Source organism: Brachycentrus maculatus, unplaced genomic scaffold, assembly GCF_059751285.1.
Source record: "Brachycentrus maculatus isolate JH-2025_06_01 unplaced genomic scaffold, ASM5975128v1 h1tg000555l, whole genome shotgun sequence".
Classification (NCBI taxonomy): Eukaryota; Metazoa; Arthropoda; class Insecta; order Trichoptera; family Brachycentridae; genus Brachycentrus; species Brachycentrus maculatus.
The window spans coordinates 1052501-1068428 of NW_028281298.1; positions in this window are offsets into that span (position 1 = coordinate 1052501).

Consider the following 15928-nt stretch of genomic DNA (forward strand, 5'->3'; position numbering starts at 1 on the left):
TCACCTTTCCTTCATGTGTAAACAATCAAGAAACACTGCGTTTATATGACGCAGTGCCCTATGCACCATTGGGGTGCGGATAAGGTTTTTTTTATTAACTTTATAACACTTGTCATTCTACCTTTGATTGACAACCGCATTACTCAAATTTTTGGAACTGTATATGTATTCTATACATGTAATTAATATTATTTTTTGACATCTCATCAAAGATGAAGAAGAATATGGAAGTCTGGGCATTTACGGGGCTTACGACCGTCATAGGCTGGTTTGAGTGATCACTTTACACACGTGTAACATTCACCAATTCTACCCATTATTGACAACCACACTACTCAAATTCTTGGAAGTTCTATATATATGAACCAATTTAGAAACCTTGTTCATGAATCACTAAAACTTCACTAGAGACATCTATTGGTGAGATGTAAAGAAGCTTTTTATTAAGCAGAAACTCTTATATTAGTATGAGAGATCCGAATCCCGGATTATAATCACACACATGAGAAACGCCAGAAAATACCATTTTCATTTTTATTATTAAGCTTATAATTTGACCAGATAATTTATTTACAACATTTTGAGTGTGTCCAAATACTTGTTCACAAAATCTGGATTATCTCCAATTACAGGAGTTATTTTCATATTATTTTTTGACATCTCATCAAAGATGAAGAAGAATATGGAAGTCTGGGCATTTACGGGGCTTACGACCGTCATAGGCTGGTTTGAGTGATCACTTTACACACGTGTAACATTCACCAATTCTACCCATTATTGACAACCACACTACTCAAATTCTTGGAAGTTCTATATATATGAACCAATTTAGAAACCTTGTTCATGAATCACTAAAACTTCACTAGAGACATCTATTGGTGAGATGTAAAGAAGCTTTTTATTAAGCAGAAACTCTTATATTAGTATGAGAGATCCGAATCCCGGATTATAATCACACACATGAGAAACGCCAGAAAATACCATTTTCATTTTTATTATTAAGCTTATAATTTGACCAGATAATTTATTTACAACATTTTGAGTGTGTCCAAATACTTGTTCACAAAATCTGGATTATCTCCAATTACAGGAGTTATTTTCATATTATTTTTTGACATCTCATCAAAGATGAAGAAGAATATGGAAGTCTGGGCATTTACGGGGCTTACGACCGTCATAGGCTTGTTTGATGAGATGTCAAAAAATAATATGAAAATAACTCCTGTAATTGGAGATAATCCAGATTTTGTGAACAAGTATTTGGACACACTCAAAATGTTGTAAATAAATTATCTGGTCAAATTATAAGCTTAATAATAAAAATGAAAATGGTATTTTCTGGCGTTTCTCATGTGTGTGATTATAATCCGGGATTCGGATCTCTCATACTAATATAAGAGTTTCTGCTTAATAAAAAGCTTCTTTACATCTCACCAATAGATGTCTCTAGTGAAGTTTTAGTGATTCATGAACAAGGTTTCTAAATTGGTTCATATATATAGAACTTCCAAGAATTTGAGTAGTGTGGTTGTCAATAATGGGTAGAATTGGTGAATGTTACACGTGTGTAAAGTGATCACTTAAACCAGCCTATGACGGTCGTAAGCCCCGTAAATGCCCAGACTTCCATATTCTTCTTCATCTTTGATGAGATGTCAAAAAATAATATGAAAATAACTCCTGTAATTGGAGATAATCCAGATTTTGTGAACAAGTATTTGGACACACTCAAAATGTTGTATGTAATTAATACATTATTTTACACGAGAGTTCTCAGTAGCATCTTTGGTCGAGTTGAGTAAGCTTTTTATTTAGCTTTAAATAAAAGCTTACTCAAGACCATAAAAATGAGTGTAAGATTCTGACAAAAATATTTAACATACTGGTAAACACCTGAAAACATGATTTCTTACTTTTTATCCAGATTATGTTTTGACCACTTTTTTTTATTACAACGATTTTGGTGTATCCGAATCCTTGTTCACTACTTAGATATACTCAAAATGTTATGATTTCCATTTTTATGTAAATTAATTCATTATAGTATTAATTGTATGAATTTCAATAAATTTTAAATATCTATTTTTTTAATGTTCTTCGCAAATTTTATACATGGCAATTCGGCTGTCCAAATTTAAAACACAGTAAGGGACATTTTTTTTTGCATTTTTGAACTAAGTAGAGTCTACTTAGTCCATAAATGCAAAAAAAACCTACTACAAAAAAATGTCCCCTACTGTGTTTTAAATTTGGACAGCCGAATTATACGTGGCACATTTTATAAACTTTATAAAATAAAACAACTTTGTTTAAACCATTTTTGATTGGTACACTTTTTCCAACTGGTTTCAACAAGAACCTTGTCATCATCAGGGTTGATGTACTAATTCTAAAACATTGAAATACTCATAGTTAGGTTGTAGATAATTACCCTTCCCTTACGATATCAAAAACTTCCACGCGCTCCGTACACCATATGAAAATGTGATGATGAGGTAAGGTTCTTGTTGAAACCGGTTTTAAAAAGTGTTCCAAAACAAAGTTGTTTTATTTTATAAAGTTTATATATCTATTTTCTTTAAAACAAGATTTGCGAACGAAGATTTGAGCACACTCAAAATATTGTAAAAATTGTATTAAAGCTCGCATTATAATATCATCGACGATAAATCGGATGATGTACGATTACAATTTTAAGTAGAGCGTGTAATAGATTAAGTGATAAGGAGTTTACATCAAATATATATCACTTTATAATGTATTCATGAGCATGGAAATCAAATTAACTTTCATTTCATCTTATTAAACATTCTCTCTTCGTTTCCCATCTGTTCCTTCTTTCTCTACCTCCCGAAGAATTTAATTTACAGGGAAATACGTCTAATTTATCACGTAGTGTTATTTCACGAAAGTTTGATTAAAACAGGCAAGTATGAGGTAACTTTCCCCATTACGCGGCGCTTTGGCGAGGTGTTCTCTTCGTGAGAAAACGCGTTTTATCATCCGAGGCATTTGTTGCATTTTGTTACCCATAGATAACTCATTTATGAAAAAATGAAAAATTAAATTGGAAACAAAATGTGCAAACTTAGGTATGTAGTAGACAAAAATTGATGAGGCAATAAGACATAAGGATCTGTTGGGTAATATATCCAAATTTAAACAAGGTTTATTGGATTAAATTCTACATTTATTTATGTATATGTTATTAATTTTTTTACATCTCATCAAAGATGAAGAAGAATATGGAAGTCTGGGCATTTACGGGGCTGACGACTATTTGAACAAAAATTACTAAAATGGTATATTAACTTATATAATAACTTATTATGTCCGCCTCCGTGGTGTAATGGTCAGCGTGTTTAGCTACCGTGCTGGAGGTTCCGGGTTCGATTTCCAGGGGGGGAGTTGAAAATAAATATTAGTGATTTAACACTGTAAAATTTATTTAATATTACCCTGGACTGGTTGCTGAAGTGCAAGAGTGATCACCTTGCCTTCATGTAAGTAATGATCAAGATAACACTGCGTCAATTTGATGCAGTGCCCTATGCACCATTAGGTGTGGATAAGGGTTGTAAATATAAAAAAGCGGTATATTCAAGTGTTAAATAAAAAAAATCATATGTAGGATGTCATGAGATTGATAAAAATATCTTGGAGTGTGGAAAATTTTAATAGTGTAGTTGTCGATCATGGGTAGAATGGTGAATGTTGCACGTACAACATTCACCTAACCATTCGTTGATACCAAAGTAAAATAAAGAAGAGTCTATTCAAGAATTTGGCGATTTTTCGCGCCATGGGGTATATTATCCATCGTAATTTTCTCATTAAAATGTAGGTAAATATTTAACTCCTTCGAATTCAGTTTCGTTACTTTCTCCTTAAGACCTGTTCAAACACATTCATTAGTAATATAGGCTTAGCTTAATTTCGCTTAATAAAGCGATTCGGCTGAAAAAACCCTTATTAAATTCATAGCGTTGTAATAGCAATTATTTCGCCCTGAGGAAATTGGAGTGTTTATGGCAAAGTTTGAAAGATAAAATTGCTGAAAAATTAGAGAAAATTATTTTAAAATGGACGATACTGAAAAACACCCTCGTTATGAAAATTAAATTAATTTTTCAATGCCTTTTGATTAAGGGGTCTTTAATTTCTGAACGCAATTATCTATGTTTTTATTTTATTAGAAAGAAAAATACTTTAACAAAATTTATTTACAGATATTTTGTGTGAATATTGTGAGAAAAGAATGGAGAATCAAATTTGGGCCTGGAATTACGAATTCTTTAGAGATATCAAAAAATATTATGAATATTTATTGATATCTCTAAAGTATATATAATAATCAATTCAAATTATAAATATGGTTTAAGCATGTGAATAGAATGAGTGAAGAAAGAACTGCAAAACGAATTTATGAGCCAAATGTAGTAAGTAATAAAATCAGAGTAAGGCCGATGAAAATATAGCATGATCAAATATTCCAAATAATTGAAAATGGTCAGGTCAGGAGTATATGTATATATATATATGTGTATATATATATATATATATATATATATATATATATATATATATATATAAATATATATATATATATATATATATATATATATATATATATATATATATATATATATATAAATATATAAATATATATATGTATATTTATATATATATATATATATATATATATATATATATATATATATATATATATATATATATATATATATATATATATATATATATATATATATATATATATATATATATATATATATATATATATATATATATATATATATATATATATATATATATATATATATATATATATATATATATATATATATATATAAACAGAAACAATCAGGTTACTCAAATATGGTATATATCATCCAAGGGTAATTTTTTTATAATGTCAGTATAAAAATAATAATAACATTTTTTAGCCACGCGAAAAATATATTGTAAAAGATGAGGAATATATTTCACAAATCTGAAATAAAAAACAATGAATTTGAATCACCTTTTTAATTTTTTATATTTTTTATATTTTTTATATGGATGCCATTAAATATATATATATATGTATATATATATATATATATATATATATATAAATATATATATATATATATATATATATATATATATATATATATATATATATATATATATATATATATATATATATATATATATATATATATATATATATATATATATATATATATATATATATATATATATATATATATATATATATATATATATATATATATATATATATATATATATATATATATATATATATATATATATATATATATATATATATATATATATATATATATATATATATATATATATATATATATATATATATATAAACAGAAACAATCAGGTTACTCAAATATGGTATATATCATCCAAGGGTAATTTTTTTATAATGTCAGTATAAAAATAATAATAACATTTTTTAGCCACGCGAAAAATATATTGTAAAAGATGAGGAATATATTTCACAAATCTGAAATAAAAAACAATGAATTTGAATCACCTTTTTAATTTTTTATATTTTGTATATTTTTTATATGGATGCCATTAAATTGAAAGAGTAAATCAAATCGTAAAATCCAAATTTGTTGAAGCCGCGAGAGTGAGGGCGAACGTTTTGTAGAAAAATTCTGCGAACTCGACGCCACTTTTCCCAAACTATTATTCGGGAACTTTTCTTCCCTTGTTGGTCTCCTAAAGTCTAGACTTTCGGCCTAGACACTAAAGCTCCGTCTGAATAATGGACTGTTAATGAACGTAGGTGACCAACAAAGCTCGTCTTAATTACATTCACCATAAAAACATTAGTATTCGTTTTAGGTATAAAAAAAACAAGGTTTCCGTAAGTAATATTCCTACGAATTTCTTACATTAGAAGATTTCAGGAATATCTATACAAATTCTCTTGAAACCCTCATCTGCATCTGATGGTGCATAAGGTGCATGGGCATCATGTCAATGCAGTGGTTATCTTGATCGTTGACACATGACAGAAGGGTGATCAGCTTTTCCGCTTCATTTACCCGACCATATTGAATATTAGAGTAAAAAAATCAGTTATATTTATTTCACTTCCCCTCCTTTGGAATCAAACTCGGGTCTCAAGTACGGTAGCAAAGCGTGCTGACTATTACACTACAGAGGCAGACATCTACATAAATAAAAATGTAAATTTCTTGACTGTTTTTCGCAGATACTTTGTGGCACATTTTGTATACTTTATAAAATAAAACAACTTTCTTTTAAGTTTTTGGTATCGTAAGGAAAGGGTAATTAACTATAACCTAACTTTAAGTAATTCAATGTTTTATAATTAGTACACAAACCCTGAGAATGACAAGGTTCTTGTCGAAACCGGTTGAAAAATTGTATCATTAAAAAGTGGTTTGAACAAAGTTGTTTTATTTTATAAAAAATATAAATGTAAATACTTATTCGAAAATCCGGATTTTCTCCATTAACTATCATTTTGACATTTCAACAAAGTTGAAAAAGTATATGGATGTCTGGGTATTTACAGGGTTTATGACCTGTCATAAGCTGGTTAAGTGATCAATTTACATAGGTGCAACATTCACCACTCTACCCATGATTGACAACCACAAAAATGTAAATTCATTATTTAGTTGAGAAACCCAGATTATTGACCAAGTAATGGTAACGAATCTGGTGACACATTCAAAGTGTGTAATTATTTATAATTTATATAACGATTTTTCATACGATTGATTTTTTGTTTCTGTCCACATTAAAAATTTACTTGTCGTTAAAAGAATTACGCATTTTCATGAAATCGTTAGAGTTTCCTTAAAAAGGGGTTGTTTTCAGGAAATATTTATGATTTTCCTAGGAGCGATGAACGAACATTTTACGAATTTTCATAATTTCAGAATGATTTTGCTAACACATTACTCGCGAATCATATTTATTGCTTAAAATGGTGCGAACGTAATTTTCTTTTAAGCGTCGTGACATCGTTTGACTTGTAATAATAATGGGAACGTACGTATAGTTGAAGGGTTGTTTACGAAGCCAGTGGAGGGGGTAAATTTGACCGGAAGCGGGTGAACTGAATCACAGTTCGGAAGAATAGGTTTTTGTGATAAATAAATATCACCCTTCCCATAATTACAATGTCAGTATAAATGGGACACGGGTGGTTTACTAAGGAAAAGGGTTGTGAAATACAACACATTTTCTCTCCCAGTATATAACAATAATATGGCACACTTTAACTCCATTTCTGGGATGCTAAGATTGTATAATAATTTAGAAAATACTGATAATGTGACCATCGACATATTTAATGATGGCACGGAGAAATACAAGAGGACTATTACCGGATTGGTGAAATCAATTTCAAATTGATTTCACCAATCTGGTGGAGTCTTGAATTTTGTACCTTATGTAGCGTAGTTATATTTCACTTTTAATTTTTACTTCTAATTTTTATTTTTATTTTTCTTACTTCATTACTTTTCATCGTTATTACCCTTTTTTTACAAACAAATTACTATTCTTTATATATGTGTTTAACCTGCACCTTCATTGTTTCTGTAAGCTTGTTGTGTTCCCATCTAATTGATGAAAAACATCCAAACTATTTGTATTGCACTGTATTTCGTTGATTGTAATATGTTTTTTCATTGTTTGTGAACCGTAAATAAAAGAAATAAAATAGGTTGAAGGCTTTTGAGCCGTAGTGGTGTTATTTTTTCTGGCACAATTGTCTTTTTCTCTCTTATAAACTACTCCATCGCAACATTTTGGGTATGTACAAATCCTTGTTCACAATTACGGGTTTATCCATGCAGGAGTTATTTTTACATTTTTACATCTCAACGTAGATGACCATCAAAATATAAGTCTTTGTAACACAAGGCTTATTACCTATCATAAGATGGTTTGCGTGATCACTTTATTTACGTATATCATTGTACTTATGGTTGAGAACCACACCACTCAATTTTTTGGAAATCATATATAGCATTAAAAACTCACGTCATTATTATGAGTTCGAGACAGTGTGTATTATTGATTTAGGTAAGCTTTTTATTTTGCAAACACCCTTTTTTTACACCAGACACTCACACATGAAGAGACGTGATAATTATATGAAATAAATATATATGAGTTCCAGAAAAATAGTAGTATGGTTGTCAATCATGGGTAGAATTTTGAATATAACACGTGCATAAACTGATCACTGAGACCTGTCATGATTACTTGTTAGCTATGTTTAAAATGTCTTTTTTTAAAAACTCCTATGTAAGTAAGTGTCCGCCTCCGTAGTGTAATAGTCAGCACGCCCGGCTACTGTTCTGAAGGTTCCGGGTTCGATTCCCAAGGGGGGTAAAACAAATATTAGTAATTTTTTCACTGTAATATTTATTCAAAATTACCATGGACTGGTACCTGAAGCGGAGGGCTGATCACCTTTCCTTCATGTATAAACGATCAAGATAACACTGCGTTTATATGACAGTGCCCTATGCACCATTTGGGTAAGGATAAGGGTTTTACTTTATTTATAAGTAAAGAATACCCAGATTTGTAGACAAGTATTTGCACACACTCATTTTATTTGTAAAAATATATATACATTTTTTTGTGTACATTATCAAAAAAAGTAAACTTGATTTTAAATATTCATGAATATTTATATAAATGCGAGACTAATTGATGAAGCGTCCGCCTCCGTAGTGTAAAGGTCAGCATGCTCGCCTACCGTTCTGGAGGTCCCGGGTTCGATTCCCAGGGGGGTTTAATAAATATATGTGATTTTTTCACTCTAATATTTATTCAAAATTGCCATGGACTGGTACCTGAAGCGGAGGGCTGATCACCTTTCCTTCATGTATAAACGATCAAGATAACACTGCGTTTATATGACAGTGCCCTATGCACCATTTGGGTGCGGATAAGGGTTTTATTTTATTTATAAGTAAAGAATACCCAGATTTGTAGACAAGTATTTGCACACACTCATTATATTTGTAAAAATTATTTTATTAATTTTTTTTGTGTACATTATCAAAAAAAGTAAACTTGATTTAAAATATTCACGAATATTTAAATAAATGCGAGACTAATTGATGAAACTAACATAATAATGATATGTAGAACATTTGTGGTTTTTCCATATATGTTACGCGATAGTTTCCAAATTTAGAGAGTTCCACGTATTTCAGAACGAAATGTGGCGAAAATGGAAATTTAAACTAATCCACAGGGTTTGATTGTAGAATTGATATTTGACACTGAACGACTCGTAGAACAGCGGTCGGTTAATTAACATCCATGCAAATGTAAAGATAATGGGATATGTAAGGGTGAATATCGTATTTTAGGAGAAAAGGTTATGTAACACATCATTCAAGAATGACAAAAAGTCCACGAAATAATTATACTGATCGTAAATTAACGCAAACCTCCCAGCAAAGCGCATATGTACATAAAAACTCCCAGAAACGTACATAAAACTACCAAATTCGGAACAAACCAAACAAAACCTAACACGTACCTTTTTTGGTCATAAGAATTTTGATTATTATGCAAAAAAATGACATCTCAACATATATGAAGAAGAATATGGAAGTCTGGGCATTTACGGGACTTACGACCGTTGTACGCTGGTTTAAGTGATCATTTTATACACGTGTAAACCAGTTTCACCCATGATTGACCACCACATTACTCAAATCGTAAAATTATAAAAATCTCATTTTATGCACCCTTAAATACAAATAATCCTCATACGAGAAATATATGCCTTTCTGAATTTTCTTGGTTCAACTAAAATAAATTCCACACTAGAGATTTTTAAAAAATGTATGAAACGGTTAAAGCAAGGCAATGTATTTACCATTTGTCAATAAGAAATCTCCGATCAAAATGGGTACTGCGTCTGCTCATAGACAATAAAAAACAACGATACAGAAAGTTGTTAGGAGCTTTTTCAGGGCAATAAAATGGATTTATTCAAGTGCGATAATGGTAAAACATGGATCCATCGCTTAATTCCAGAGTTAAATCGGCAGTCAACTGAGAGGATAGTGAAAAAAGTTTTAGTAAAAGTTTAAAAATGAAATACGAATTTTTCTTAATATCTATTGTAACACGTGTTTCGACGCATTCAGACTCATTTTCAAACACCGTATGTGAAGCTAGGTCTTAATTTATATTTTCGACATCTCAACATAAATGCAGTATCAGTGGAAGTCTGGGTATTTACAGGGTTTACGAACTATCAAAGGCTAGTTTAGTGATCACATTATACATGTGTAACATTCACCATTCTACACACTACTAAAATTTTTGGAAAACATATATGTACGATCAATCTCACGTCGTTCCGTCATTGAGTTGACAACAGCCGTGTGTGATTGGATTTTTAAGAAAACTCTCATTTTTAGTGGGTCCAAAATGTATATATATATATATATATATATATATATATATATATATATATATATATATATATATATATATATATATATATATATATATATATATAAATATATATATATATATAAATATATATATATAAATATATATATATATATATATATATATATATATATATATATATATATATATATATATATATATATATATATATATATATATATATATATATATATATATATATATATATATATATATATATATATATATATATATATATATATATATATATATATATATATATATATATATATATATATATATATATATATATATATATATATATATGTATATATATATATATATATATATATATTATATATATATATATATATATATATATATATATATATATGTAAATATATATATATATATATATATATATATATATATATATATATATATATATATATATATATATATATATATATATATATATATATATATATATATATATATATATATATATATACTGCAATACTACTACTCTATTTATTTAGTTTTTAAAAAATATTTATTCAAATTGTTATAATAATCAAAATCGACTAGATTTCAACCGATAAAATGTATAATTCCGTAAAACATTTTCAAAGAATCATTGATAAATACATCAGTATTAAACATTTTGAGAGAAACCTTCCAAGATTCGGTCCCAGGTTAAGCGCGCTATGGGTGCTTCTACTAGTTTGGAAAGCTTCCAAAAGCTCCGCTACTGGAAGTAGGTATTCAGTTATTGATAAACATAAATTTCAACTGAGCTCCGGAACTCTAAAAGTTCCACTTATCATAGCGCTCGGAATTCTCGGTAGGGTTAAGTGCCAAATAACGACTATAATATTTCCTTTTTAGAGAACACTTTCCATTCCTCGTCGTAGTACATCAATATTCAGTTATTCCTGTAACTACTCTCCTGTAACTACTGGGTCGGGATCAGATCTAGCTGACTAACTCAACTACTACTGCTACTACTACTACCATCACGCCGTTTCCCCGCAGAGGTAGGCAGAGAGGATGGAACGCCACATTCTTCTGTCCTGACATTCACATCCATACATCTAGTCATACATGCCCTCCGATTACGCAGACTTTTGACACCGCCATATTTTAGGTTCTGATTGATCTGATCGTGCCAAGTCTTTTTCGGTCGTCCTCGTTCTGTTTTCCCTCTTACGTTCGCCACATATATTTTCTTAGTCATTATCTCGTTATCCATTCGCTCCACATGTCCATACCACCGCAAAGAACTCTTCCTGATCTTTTCAATTATTCCTCGTTCAGCCTTACATTCCTTTCTTATATCTTCGTTTTTAATTCTGTCATACAATGATTTTCCACACATTCGTCTGAGGGAGCGCATTTCAACTTTGCCAGTTCCATGTTTCGCTTTCATACATTAGTGTCGGTACTAGCACGCCGTTGTGACTCAACTAACTAACTACTAATCTCTTTCACTGCCTACACCTGGGCACTTCTAGAATATTTGGTGGTGGTTTTACAAACTTGTATTTATTTAGATTGGAGTAATAGAGATTTTTTAATGTTTATTATTTATTTTATAATATAGTTTAATTTTTGTTTAAAATTTAAGTTCTATATATTCCTACTTATTAAAATCATATAATTTAAGTTGCGCTGAGCCTCTCCAAAAAACGAATTGGCTCTTGTGCTTGGAGATGCACCTTTTTCTTCTTATTTTTGTTTATCGTATCATGTTATACATTTAAAAAATATTACTGGGGATCATTTTCTATTTATACGGTACAAGGGAGTTATCTTGTTTAGTTTTCTGTTGTATAGCCTCTTTATGATTGTAGTGTTCGTTAGTTTCTTTTTTAGAGTGTTTTTGTCTTTTACATTTTTAATTTCTAAAGGGAGGTTGTTGAAATTTTTAAAGATATTGAAAGCTTTTAAATGTATCTTCACTGTAAAATCGGCATATAATTTTATTACACATTTTCTATAAGTTCAGAAACGTAGTTCATAAACAAAAAAAAAGGTTTTTAAGAGAAGGTCTGTCAGGAAGCCTAGATGCTTCTGTATCAGATCTGGGAATGCGGTGGGACAGCTTTCAACATGTCCAGCGACCAGACTTTAAAATGCTTCTTTTTCTAGATAGATCCTCGGATCTGTTTGTTCCGTTATACGTCTCTTGTTATGTGGACTGGTAGCTGTTACGCTATCGCTTTGGAGGTCTTCCGGTGGTCTTCTTTCTTCTGGGTTCTCCTGAAGAGCGATTCGGGCCAGTCAATCTTCATGCATTATATTGACATGGGCATTCCAGATTCATCTTCACTATCTTCCCCATCCGACTATATCCTCCGTACTACACATTTTCCGAATTGACGTGTTTCTTAATTAGTATCTTAGCCTGTTTATTAATTTTCAAAACATATAACATACAAAAGTCATATATATATATATATATATATATATATATATATATATATATATATATATATATATATATATATATATATATATATATATATATATATATATATATATATATATATATATATATATATATATATATATATATATATATATATATATATATATATATATATATATATATATATATATATATAATATTCCCGATGAGTAATTTCTTTTTATCATTTTGGGACATGGGATTAAGGTTAACAAGACTGGAACACAAATAATAAAGTTACAAAAAAGATATTTAAAAAAATAACCAAACTAATACCTGGAAAATTTTCAAAATAATAAACAGGTATAATAAATAGGCATAAAAAGCACATTGAAAATAAATAAATGAGAAAAACATGAGGTAAGAACATAAGGTTTCCGGTTATGCAATTCAATGTCCTTATTTCTAAAGTAGAAAAGATACTTAGTTCTCGCTGTCTGTTCGGATCTCTATTCCATATGTGGCAATTGTCAAACTTTAAATGCCAAATTTATATAAAATATTAAAATAAACTTTAATTCATAATTTTCGTTTTCAGTATTAATGCCTAAAATAACAAAATTATCTCAATATTTATATATCTAAAGGTTACCACAAAATTTTGTAATAATTTGAGGGATTTTAAGACGGTGCGTCCTTTTTTATAGCATTTCAAATCAAATACGACTTCCATATTTTACATAAATTATTCAAAATATTCAATTTGAACCAGTTTTATAACGATATGTACATTTAATTATGAATTGAAGATATTATTCTACAATTGAAGGTTGAACACTACCCTTCCCTCTTCCCTGCGTATTGTGAGATTAAAATAATTCATTTATTGTATTTTAATTGTATTATATAATAAGGCATTGTTTAAATGTCATCACCGCATTCGCTGTTCTAAATAAAACGAATATCTAAATTACAATACGCGCTAGAAAATAATTGTATTCATGATGGTTAAATTGTGGTATTTGGTTAAAAATGGAGTGGTATGGATAATATGAATTTGGAATAGTAGATACACACATGTGAACAATTAATTACTAACTGTCACAAAAATGATTTTTATGGTTTCAATTCATTCATTATTCATTAACCAATTATTCATTAACCATTAAGCTATCTTCAAAATCAAACAAATTTAAACAAAACCTTGGACGGTTAAATTGTGGTATTTGGTTAAAAACAGAGTGGTTTGTATAATATGAATGTGGAATAGTAGATACACACATACACTTAATTACTAACTGTTAAAAAACATTTGTTTTTGTATATTATTTCGAGAAATAAAAATACTTTGTGTTCTGATCCACTCATATTTTTATTAACCAACTAGTTTCAGCAACAACCTGTTGCCCTCTCAGGGTTTAATTTATTACTATAATAATACATCAATATGATCCACAAAGTTAATGCTTTCAATATTCATAACATTTGTTTTGGTTTCAATTCATTTATTATTCATTAACCATACATTCATCAAACATTAAACTGTTTTCAAAATCAAAAAAATTTAAACAAAACCTTGGACGGTTAAATTGTGGTATTTGGTTAAAAACAGAGTGGTATGTATAATATGACATTGGAATAGTAGATACACATAATTACTAAGTGTTATAAAAATAATTTTTATGGTTTCAATTCATTTATTATTCACTAACCATTATTTATTCTTCAACCGTTAAGCCGTTTTCAAAATCAAGCAAATTTAAACAAAACCTTCAGTAGAAGAAATTAAATATTGTTATAATATCTTAAATATAATAAAATCGATTTCTTATTATTTTGATTCATTCAACATTCATATAACTTCGAATTTGGACAAAATTGAGAAAAATTGTCACAAATCAAAATGTAACTGAATATTCAGCACTCTTCTTTTATAACGCAATTGAGTTGTACTTTCGATATTTAAATAAATTCTTAGGTAAATTTATAATAAAATAAATGCAAATATACCAAATAAATTTACCAACTTGCTTTCGGTTTCAAATAGCAGTCAATATGTGGATTTCATTCTTTATTTTCGCAAGCACTCAAGAATATTTGTTCCAATAATAGAAAAAAATATCGAAACATGTTTCCACACATGTAACACTTTTTACGAATGGGGTCTAGTGCTATCATTATTTGAATTTATTTTATCTTGGAAAAATATTATATGTAGATATATATATATATATATATATATATATATATATATATATATATATATATATATATATATATATGTATATATATATATATATATATATATATAAATATATATATATATATATATATATATATATATATATATATATATATATATATAAATGTATATATATACATACATATATAAATATATAAATATATATATATATATATATATATATATATATATATATATATATATATATATATATATATATATATATATATATATATATATATATATATATATATATATATATATATATATATAAATGAGGGTCTGATACCTGTTATGCACTCGTCTGCTGCTATCCACACCACTCGATTTGAACTTGCTCTTCCCACATGATCTCTCCAAAAGCATCTTCTCTTTTCCATCGTAAAACATCTTTTTTATACAGATTCTCCCTATTTTCGAGTTCCTTTCTCTGTCACCAAGTGTTACGTCTGCGATCAGTCAAAGGGCCTTCAACTCAGTGGGTCTTATATGGTTTTTTGGTAGGTAAAGCTTTTACTTTTAACGGCAAATAGGAGATATGGATTTGTTAATAATAATAATAAATAATAAAACCCTTATCCGCACCCCAATGGTGCATAGGGCACTGCGTCATATAAACGCAGTGTTATCTTGATCGTTTACGCACGAAGGAATGGTGATCAGCCCTCCGCTTCAGGTACCAGTCCAGGGTAGTATTGAATAAATATAACAGTGAAAAAATCGCTTAAATTTATTTTACCCCCCTTGAGAATCGAACCCGGGACCTACAGAACAGT